This window comes from Rutidosis leptorrhynchoides, chromosome 5 (assembly GCF_046630445.1).
Source record: "Rutidosis leptorrhynchoides isolate AG116_Rl617_1_P2 chromosome 5, CSIRO_AGI_Rlap_v1, whole genome shotgun sequence".
In the NCBI taxonomy this organism is placed as follows: Eukaryota; Viridiplantae; Streptophyta; class Magnoliopsida; order Asterales; family Asteraceae; genus Rutidosis; species Rutidosis leptorrhynchoides.
The window spans coordinates 398,301,420-398,311,324 of record NC_092337.1 but is presented as its reverse complement, the minus strand read 5'-3'; positions in this window follow the sequence as shown (position 1 = coordinate 398,311,324).

Sequence of the window (9,905 nt, the reverse complement as noted above, 5' to 3'; positions counted from 1 at the left end):
TATGGTCTTTAATGTGTCGGATGCAATACTATCCTTTGTAGGAGCAATAGTAAAGCTCACCCTTATAATTTTTTCGGTCTGGCACAAGGTCCTGTCTTTGACCATGCTATGCAACCACCGTTCTTACGGTTGACACCCGATTTGGTTCAGGTGACCTAATGAATTTCAGGTGAATTCCTAGGATTTTACGTTCAATGGTAATGAAAATGGGTTTTCAGAAAACAAATCGGTTTGTATTTTTGATCAAAATATTTTCTCGTTCATGCTCGAGTTTAGATATCATCGAATTCCATGAGTTGTAATTCTCAATCTTTAAAGTCAATCTCAAGGATTGAGTAATATCAGGCTTAAAAGCTGATTTTTAATCTTTGAGGAGATTATCCTTTCTGGGGGTCTGATTCATTAGTCTTATCAAGCTAATTTGCACGGCGCCCTCCCCATTTTACGAGACAGATCCTCTCATGGTTAGGATAAGTCTGACCACTTGGCGACCCTGTTTGATGCTGAGGTCCGTGGATTTCCTGCTGATTTTAGAGATGACTTTTCTAGATTTTTCGTCAACCTACAGCAGGTCTGGACGACAACTTCCTGACCTAAATCAAGAAGCGCGTGTCTTTTTCGGAAGACTTTACTTCCTTTAAATGATGGAATTGATTCATCGTGTAGATCCATCTTTCATTACAGTAAATCGGGTAAAACAGTTAATTTAGTCCAAAACAAAAGCACCTGCAATAAACTTTACAGAAACATGTGATAGATAGTTTTTAATTGAATGACTTGGTATATTCTCCCCACACTTAGTTTCTTTCTTTGCCTTTTTATTCTCCTTTATTCCATTCTTAAATGAATTCAAGCATTTTGGGTTGTTTCTCAATTTATGTCCTTTTCGAGGTAACGATAATTTCGGTATTAACACCTAGTTTTCATCGTTCATAAATATATATAAACATGATTTTGACTTCATTTAATTGAAAATTTTTCAAATTTTCACAAAATTTGGCAAATAAACTAAGTGTAAACCCGAGAGAATTTATAACCCTTCCCCACACTTGAGATCATGCAATGCCCTCATTTGCATGAAATCAGACTATAATTATAAATTCATGAGGGTGATTAGTGTAGAAAAGTGATTAAGAATACCTAATTTGTACTTACAAAGCTCGTCGAATGATAGATGGCGCGCCTCATCGTTCATTCCTTTTGTTGTTTTATCACACATGTTTTTTTTCAAAAACGGTTGGTTTTCTGAACTGTTTACTAATATTTGGAAAAGCGTCTTTTACCCTAACTCATCGTGTATTTTTATTAACGAGTTATGTATTAACCCGAACCCAGAATTTAACATTAAGTGGGGTTAGACTTCCCCACACTTAGCTGACGACATGTGAAGTCGGTGGAATAAGTTCCACGAATTAAAATAGTGAGCCAGTTATTTTCATCTCGGGTGGTATATATTATATCAATAGGTTTAGAGTTTAGACTCACCAGATCGTCACTACTTAATTCTTTTTTAAGTGTAGCTTTTAGTAAATGGATATGTCTCTTTTCTAGTTCTTGGTCAAATGGATCGATATATACCGACATACATATTTCTATAGGGTGGACAATTCCTAATATTTCCTTCCGTTTATTCTCGGGATCAAAGTTTTCACCTCTATTACCCCATTGGGTGAAATCTGAGGTGTCATTATCTATTACAGCTCGTAGTTCATCTTCGGTAGATGACTCTTCTATAGAGAATATTGGGTTTGAAGGTTGTGGAATGGTGAAGTTCGGTTTGGTCTCGGGGTTAAAATTTTCAACGTTATCGTTTTCCCAAGAGTACCAATTTGTCACCCTTATTTCTTCTTCATCATTCATTGATGGATTGATGATTTTGTCGGTAGAGGCTAATGTGTCGATATGTTGTGAATTTGGTAAGACTGAATAAAAAGTATCATCGGGGTAGTTGGTGATTTCGGAGCTCTCGAATTCATCAAAATTCGATGATATGGGATTTTTTTGAACATGTCTCCTCAGATCAACAGGTGTGTAATTTGATACAGTTTCAGCTTGCCGGTTTACAAACTCTCTCATTTGTTCATTTTGAGCATCGAGTTCTTCGAGTTTGATTTTTATAATGTTTAAAGAATTTTCGGACACGTAATTTTCCTCGTCTTCTGGTTGTTGAGTTTGGATATATTCTTGGGAATAATCCCAATTTGAATTGTGTTCTTCGTAATTGTTCCATTCAGGTTCCATGGGTGCGTAATTTTTCATAGGAACATAATAATAACATTCCCATGTTGAATGATAATCTCCACAAATTTCACAACCAGTTATTGTTTCGTCGTTCGCGATCCAAGATTGACCGAATGAATTGTTATCAACACTCGTTTGAGGGTATTGATTTAATTGATTTTGGAGTTCAAAAAGAGTTTCCAAGGCCCTGTTTTCAAAATTTTCCATTTTATTGCGATGGCCAAATTTTTAGCTACAATGTGGTGCGTTCACTAATTATCCTATTAGTTATAAAAATAGAAAAACTTATATAAGTTGTCCAATTAATAGACTTTTCTGCTTTTGCCCACGTTTCGAATAGCCAAAAGATGTAGCAGGGAGCCAGGCACCTTTAAATCGGAAAAGCCACAACTCAGCCACTAACAAATCCAACTATTACTACGAAGCAGAAAAATCGTCAACGTCCATTAATTTAACCACTTAAATAATTTTTCTTTCAGTTTGAGATATTAGATAAGAAATAGAGAAAATTTCTAAGTCCTAAAAACTAAAGCGTCGAGAAATAAGAAAGAAAAAGAATGCGCGTCGAAAAACGTCGAAAAATAAAAATAAGAAAATAGCGCGTCGTAACTTAAAAAGGAATTAAAAACTAAGAATTAAAAGTTGCGTCTAAAAATATTAAAGCTTAAAAGAAAGACTATATCCCAAATGGTAATAACTTAAAAAGGTACTAAAATATAAAAACGGCGTCTCAAAATTCTAAAGCACCTAAATCTTAGTCTAAAGAAAAAGCACTTAAGGGATTTTACGGCAAAGCCTAAAAATCTAGAAATAAAAATAAGCTACGGCAAAAACTATGCCTTAAAACTAAATACGAGCGAAAAATATACAAATATTACGCTAAAACAAATGAAAAGATACAAAATAAACTTGAAGTTATAAAAATTATTTATTTTTATAAAAATATTATTTTTATATTATTTATTTTATAAAAGTATTAATTTATATATATATATTTAATAATACTAATTAATATTTAAAATACAAATTAAATTAAAAACTTAAAACTAATTATAATAATAATAAGTAAATAGGGTTAATAATAATAATAAATAATAAATTACCCGTAATAAATGCTGATTAGGGTTTCTGTCGGTGTCAGGGTGGCTCCGCGAGTCGCGGTTCCCGAAGCTGCAAACCCCGCGAGTCGCGGGGTTCCAGAATTCAACTCTGGTACAGTTTGAAATTCGACGTTTTTTTTTTTTTTTTTTTTTTTTTTAGGATTTTCTGTTTTATATCAAAATATTTGTATAATAAAAACTTATATTTAAAAACTTAAATAAAAATAGAACTACTTTATAATTTTAAAAATATCTTAAAAATAGATTTATATATATTAAATTTTTTTTTTTTTTTTTTTAGGATTTTATATTGTTTTTCTAAAAATAATATATATTTATACAAAAATGAATTAAAAATATAGAGTTTTGCCGATTTCCCGGCAGCGGCGCCAAAAACTTGATGTATGCAGCGGGGTGTACGAAATAGTATTATTTTTACTAGGAAATACTACAAAATATGACACAAGTTTTATTAATTTACGGATGGGATATACCTAAACCTTGCTACAACACTATAGGCAGTGTACCTAATCGTAGAGTAGTATAGTTTTTAGTAAGTCCGGTTCGTTCCACAGGGAGCGGGCTTATTGCACACTATATTTTTAAACAACTATATTTGTACAAAATATATATAATTATATATAATAATATATAAAAGGGGGTTTACCGTTTAATGACCGGTTTGTCGATTTTAAGACTTTAGTCGCAGTTAAAACCTAATGTAAAATATAAAATAAATACAAGACTTTAAATTAAAGCGTAAAGTAAATAACGATAATGAAATTGCGAATAATAAAAATGCGATAAAATAAAATTTGCGATAATTAAAAAGTACGATAATTAGAAGTGCAATTAAATATAAAATAAAGGAAATTAAATATGAAATAAAAGAATTATGCTTATTTAAACTTCCGTAATCATGGTGTTTGACGTGTTGATTTTAGTTTTATGCCCATGGGTTAATTGTCCTTTGTCCTGGATTATTTAATATGTCCGTCTGGTTTTTGTCCATAACAGTCCATCAGTCATAAATATAAATTGCAAGTGTCCTTGTCAAATTATTATTATACCCGAAGATAAATATTCCAACTAATTGGGGATTCGAATTGTAACAAGGTTTTAATACTTTGTTTAATGAATACACCAGGTTATCGACTGCGTGTAAACCAAGGTTTTACTACTTTGTTAACAATTACACCAATTACCCTTGAATGTAATTTCACCCCTGTTTTAATTATTCTAGTGGCTATTAATCCATTCCCGTTTACGGTTAAATGAACGATTATTCGTACATATAAATACCCCGCCCATCGTGTCCGATCGAGTGTATATGGTAATTTATAGGGACGCCCAATTGTAAATCTTTATATTAACATTAACAAACTTTCATTTAGTTAAACAAATATAAAGCCCATTAATAGCCCATAGTCTAATTTCCACAAGTGTCGTTCTTTTGTCCAAACCCCAATTATGGTACAAAGCCCAATTACCCAATTTTAGTAATTAGACCAACATCATGATTACTTCGTTTTAAATAAGCATAATAATAACTTAGCTACGAGACATTAATATAAAAAGGTTGAACATAACTTACATTGAGTATTTATCGCGTAGTGTTACACGGACAGAATTTCGACTTCAAAAACCCGTAAAAATAACTTTTACATAACCCAAACTAATCTAATATAACACTAATCTATACTATATATACATATATATATTTATTTATATTATACTAGGGAGTATTATTATTATTATTTATTTTTTTTATATATTTTACATGCAGAACTCGAGAGCTTTTATAGCCAGAACTGAAATTCACTGCTCCGCGAGTCGCGGCCATTTTGGCCTTCCAGCTCCGCAAGTCGCGGAGGTTCCAAAACCAGCCCACAAGTTCAAGATCCAAGGCTGCCGACGGTTTTTATTTAAATATATATAATATATAAATAATTTTTATAATTATTTATATATTATATTATATTTATATACATAGTAGACTCGTAATTTTTTTTTTCCGTTGCGTCGAGCGTTGAGAGTTGGTTCATGTACCGGTTCCGGATTTTCGAACGTCCTTGCGTACGCTGAGATATTTTGTACTTTGCGTTTCGTAACTTGTACTCTTGTCATTTTTAGACGTTCCTTATCAATAAATTGAACCTTTTTAATTGTATCTTGTACTTTTGAGCTTTTTGGACCTTTGCGTCTTCAATTCGTTGTTTTCGCCTTTTGTCTTCGCACTTATTTAATATAAATGAATATTACATGAAAATGGAACAATTGCAACTGAAATCTTTACATATCGGAGGGATATTGATACTAAATATATGTTCATTTGGAGCATTATCAGTATTCTCATCCCAAAAATATTAGATTTTAAAAGTGGGACTATAACTCACTTTCACAGATTTTTACTTCGTCGGGAAGTAACACTTGGCCACTGGTTGATTCACGAACTTATAACAATATATACATATATATCAAATTATGTTCAAAATATATTTACAACACTTTTAATATATTTTGATGTTTTAAGTTTATTAAGTCAGCTGTCCTCGTTAGTAACCTACAACTACAACTAGTTGTCCACAGTTAGATGTACAGAAATAAATCGATAAATATTATCTTGAATCAATCCACGACCCAGTGTATACGTATCTCAGTATTGATACAACCTCAACCATGTATAGCTAACTCCAACATTCACATATAGAGTGTCTATGGTTGTTCCGAAATATATATAGATGTGTCGACATGATAGGTCTAAACATTGTATACGTGTCTATGGTATCTCAAGATTACATAATATACAATACAAGTTGATTAAGTTATGGTTGGAATAGATTTGTTACCAATTTTCACGTAGCTAAAATGAGAAAAATTATCCAATCTTGTTTTACCCATAACTTCTTCATTTTAAATCCATTTTGAGTGAATCAAATTGCTATGGTTTCATATTGAACTCTATTTTATGAATCTAAACAGAAATGGTATAGGTTTATAGTCGGAAAAATAAGTTACAAGTCGTTTTTGTAAAGGTAGTCATTTCAGTCGAAAGAACGACGTCTAGATGACCATTTTAGAAAACATACTTCCACTTTGAGTTTAACCATAATTTTTGGATATAGTTTCATGTTCATAATAAAAATCATTTTCCCAGAATAACAACTTTTAAATCAAAGTTTATCATAGTTTTTAATTAACTAACCCAAAACAGCCCGCGGTGTTACTACGACGGCGTAAATCCGGTTTTACGGTGTTTTTCGTGTTTCCAGGTTTTAAATCATTAAGTTAGCATATCATATAGATATAGAACATGTGTTTAGTTGATTTTAAAAGTCAAGTTAGAAGGATTAACTTTTATTTGCGAACAAGTTTAGAATTAACTAAACTATGTTCTAGTGATTACAAGTTTAAACCTTCGAATAAGATAGCTTTATATGTATGAATCGAATGATGTTATGAACATCATTACTACCTCAAGTTCCTTGGATAAACCTACTGGAAATGAGAAAAATGGATCTAGCTTCAAAGGATCCTTGGATGGCTTGAAAGTTCTTGAAGCAGAATCATGACACGAAAATAATTTCAAGTAAGATTTCCACTCGAAATAAGATTGTTATAGTTATAGAAATTGAATTAAAGTTTGAATATGATTATTACCTTGTATTATAAAGATAACCTACTGTAAGTAACAAAGGTTTCTTGATCTTGGATGATTACTTGGAATGGATTTAGAAAACTTGGAAGTAAACTTGCAATCTTGGAAGTATTCTTGATTTTATGAAACTAGAACTTTTGGAATTTATGAAGAACACTTAGAACTTGAAGATAGAACTTGAGAGAGATCAATTAGATGAAGAAAATTGAAGAATGAAAGTGTTTGTAGGTGTTTTTGGTCGTTGGTGTATGGATTAGATATAAAGGATATGTAATTTTATTTTCATGTAAATAAGTCATGAATGATTACTCATATTTTTGTAATTTTATGAGATATTTCATGCTAGTTGCCAAATGATGGTTCCCACATGTGTTAGGTAACTCACATGGGCTGCTAAGAGCTGATCATTGGAGTGTATATATCAATAGTACATACATCTGAAAGCTGTGTATTGTACGAGTACGAATACGGGTGCATACGAGTAGAATTGTTGATGAAACTGAACGAGGATATAATTGTAAGCATTTTTGTTAAGTAGAAGTATTTTGATAAGTGTCTTGAAGTCTTTCAAAAGTGTATGAATACATATTAAAACACTACATGTATATACATTTTAACTGAGTCGTTAAGTCATCGTTAGTAGTTACATGTATATGTTGTTTTGAAACCTTTAGGTTAACGATCTTGTTGAATGTTGTTAACCCATTGTTTATTATAACAAATGAGATGTTAAATTGTTATATTATCATGATATTATGATATATAATCTATCTTAGTATGATATATATACAGTTAAATGTCGTTACAACGATAATCGTTACATATATGTCTCGTTTCGAAATCATTAAGTTAGTAGTCTTATTTTTACATATGTATTTCATTGTTAATACACTTAATAATATATTTACTTATCATTTAACATAATTAACCAAGTGTATCAATATCTTAATATGATTCATATGTACCTAGTAAGACGTTGTTATAACGATAATCGTTATATATATCGTTTTCGAGTTTCTTAAATTAATAGTCTCATTTTTATGTATATAACTCATTGTTAAAATACCTAATGAGATACATACTTATAATAAAATCATGTTAACTATATATATAACCATATATATGTCATCGTATAGTTTTTACAAGTTTTAACGTTCGTGAATCACCGGTCAACTTGGGTGGTCAATTGTCTATATGAAACCTATTTCAATTAATCAAGTCTTAACAAGTTTGATTGCTTAACATGTTGGAAACACTTAATCATGTAAATAACAATTTTATTTAATATATATATAATCATGGAAAAGTTCGGGTCACTACAAGGTGATCATGGTTACCCGTCATTTATGCTTGAAGCGGTAGCTTTGTACGATGGATGGTTTTGGCACTCTTATTTTGGACCCGTGGGTTCAAATAATGATATCAACGTACTTATTCAATCTGATTTGTTTACCGAGTTATTAGCCGTGAAGTTCCACCATGTACATTTACGGTTAACGGGTGTACGTTTACTAAGGGTTATTATTCGGCGGATGGAATTTATTCGGAATGGGCAACATTAGTGAAGTCGTTCAGAAATCCGATAGACCCAAAACAAGCAAAATTCTCAAAGTACCAAGCATCGGTAAGAAAAGATATTGAACGAGCATTTGGAGTACTACAAGGTCGATGGACCATTGTTCAACATCCGTTACATCCGCACAATTCAAAAGGATTATGTTGACATGTATCATATTAAATAATATGATAACCGAGGACAACGGTCGTATATTTTGTGGGCTCGAGGAGAATTATCATCCGATTCGACGTGCATGAGGAACATTCCAAGAAAGAGTTGATGCGCATATGCGGAGGGACGTGGAATTAAGAGATGTGAGCATTCATCGATTACTACGAGATATGCTTGTAGAACACGTGTATAATCTTCCACCTAATTATCGGATTCGAAATGATCCAATAATTAATCCAAACAATCAAGCCGACGCAAGACCTTCACACATTCCTGATGACGAAGAAGAAGTCCACGTTCAATAAGAAGGCGAAGAGTAGTTGTTTTAATTTTAATGTAATTTTATTTTTAAATTTTAATGTAATTTTTAATTTTAATTATTGTAATGTCTTTAATTTTTAATAAAAGTTTAGTTTTATTTAAATAATTATTGTTTAGAAATAAATAAAAAATAATTAAAAAATATGGAAGAAATGTGTAACTGTTGGGAATGTTTAGTCCTAGGAAAGATGTGGCGTTGAAGTGGCGTCTAGTCCTGGTGGACTAAGACATACTATTGGGACCTCTCTAACAAGTGTTATATATTCTTGGCGGGACCTTTTGAACAGAACAGGGATGTTTCATGTTTGGCTAGTTGATCGTATGGGCCACAATGTTGGATCAGCTAAGGATAATGAGAATAGCTCCATTAGACCAATGGCTAACCCGGATCTAGGTGAGGTTGAGCCTTATTCTAAAGAAAATGTGAATTGCACAGTTAGGCCAGCTATATGGTATTAATTAAATGGTGATTTAAAAAGATTAGTACAAATTATTCTTTTGAAGATTTCGAGCTCGATAGAGTAGAGGCTAAGCTTATTAACTCTAAGGCTCTGTTTGGCTCACGGAATCTAATGGAATTTCGACAAAATTAAAATTGAATTTTTAGACACACGTTTGGCTCACCGATCATTGACTAACTTGATATGGAAAAAACACTACAAGAAAAAGGTTGAAAATGCAAAAGACCAAAAGGAAAACAAAATAGATCTGTATTTATGTTTCGTGAATACAAAGTTCTCATCTTTTTCGTCCACATTGTAAATTCTATTTATGAAATTGGTTATTTGTTTAACGACATGCCATGGCCAAAGATCACAGATGTGTTGGTGGTCAAAAAGGCGTCAATACATGAACA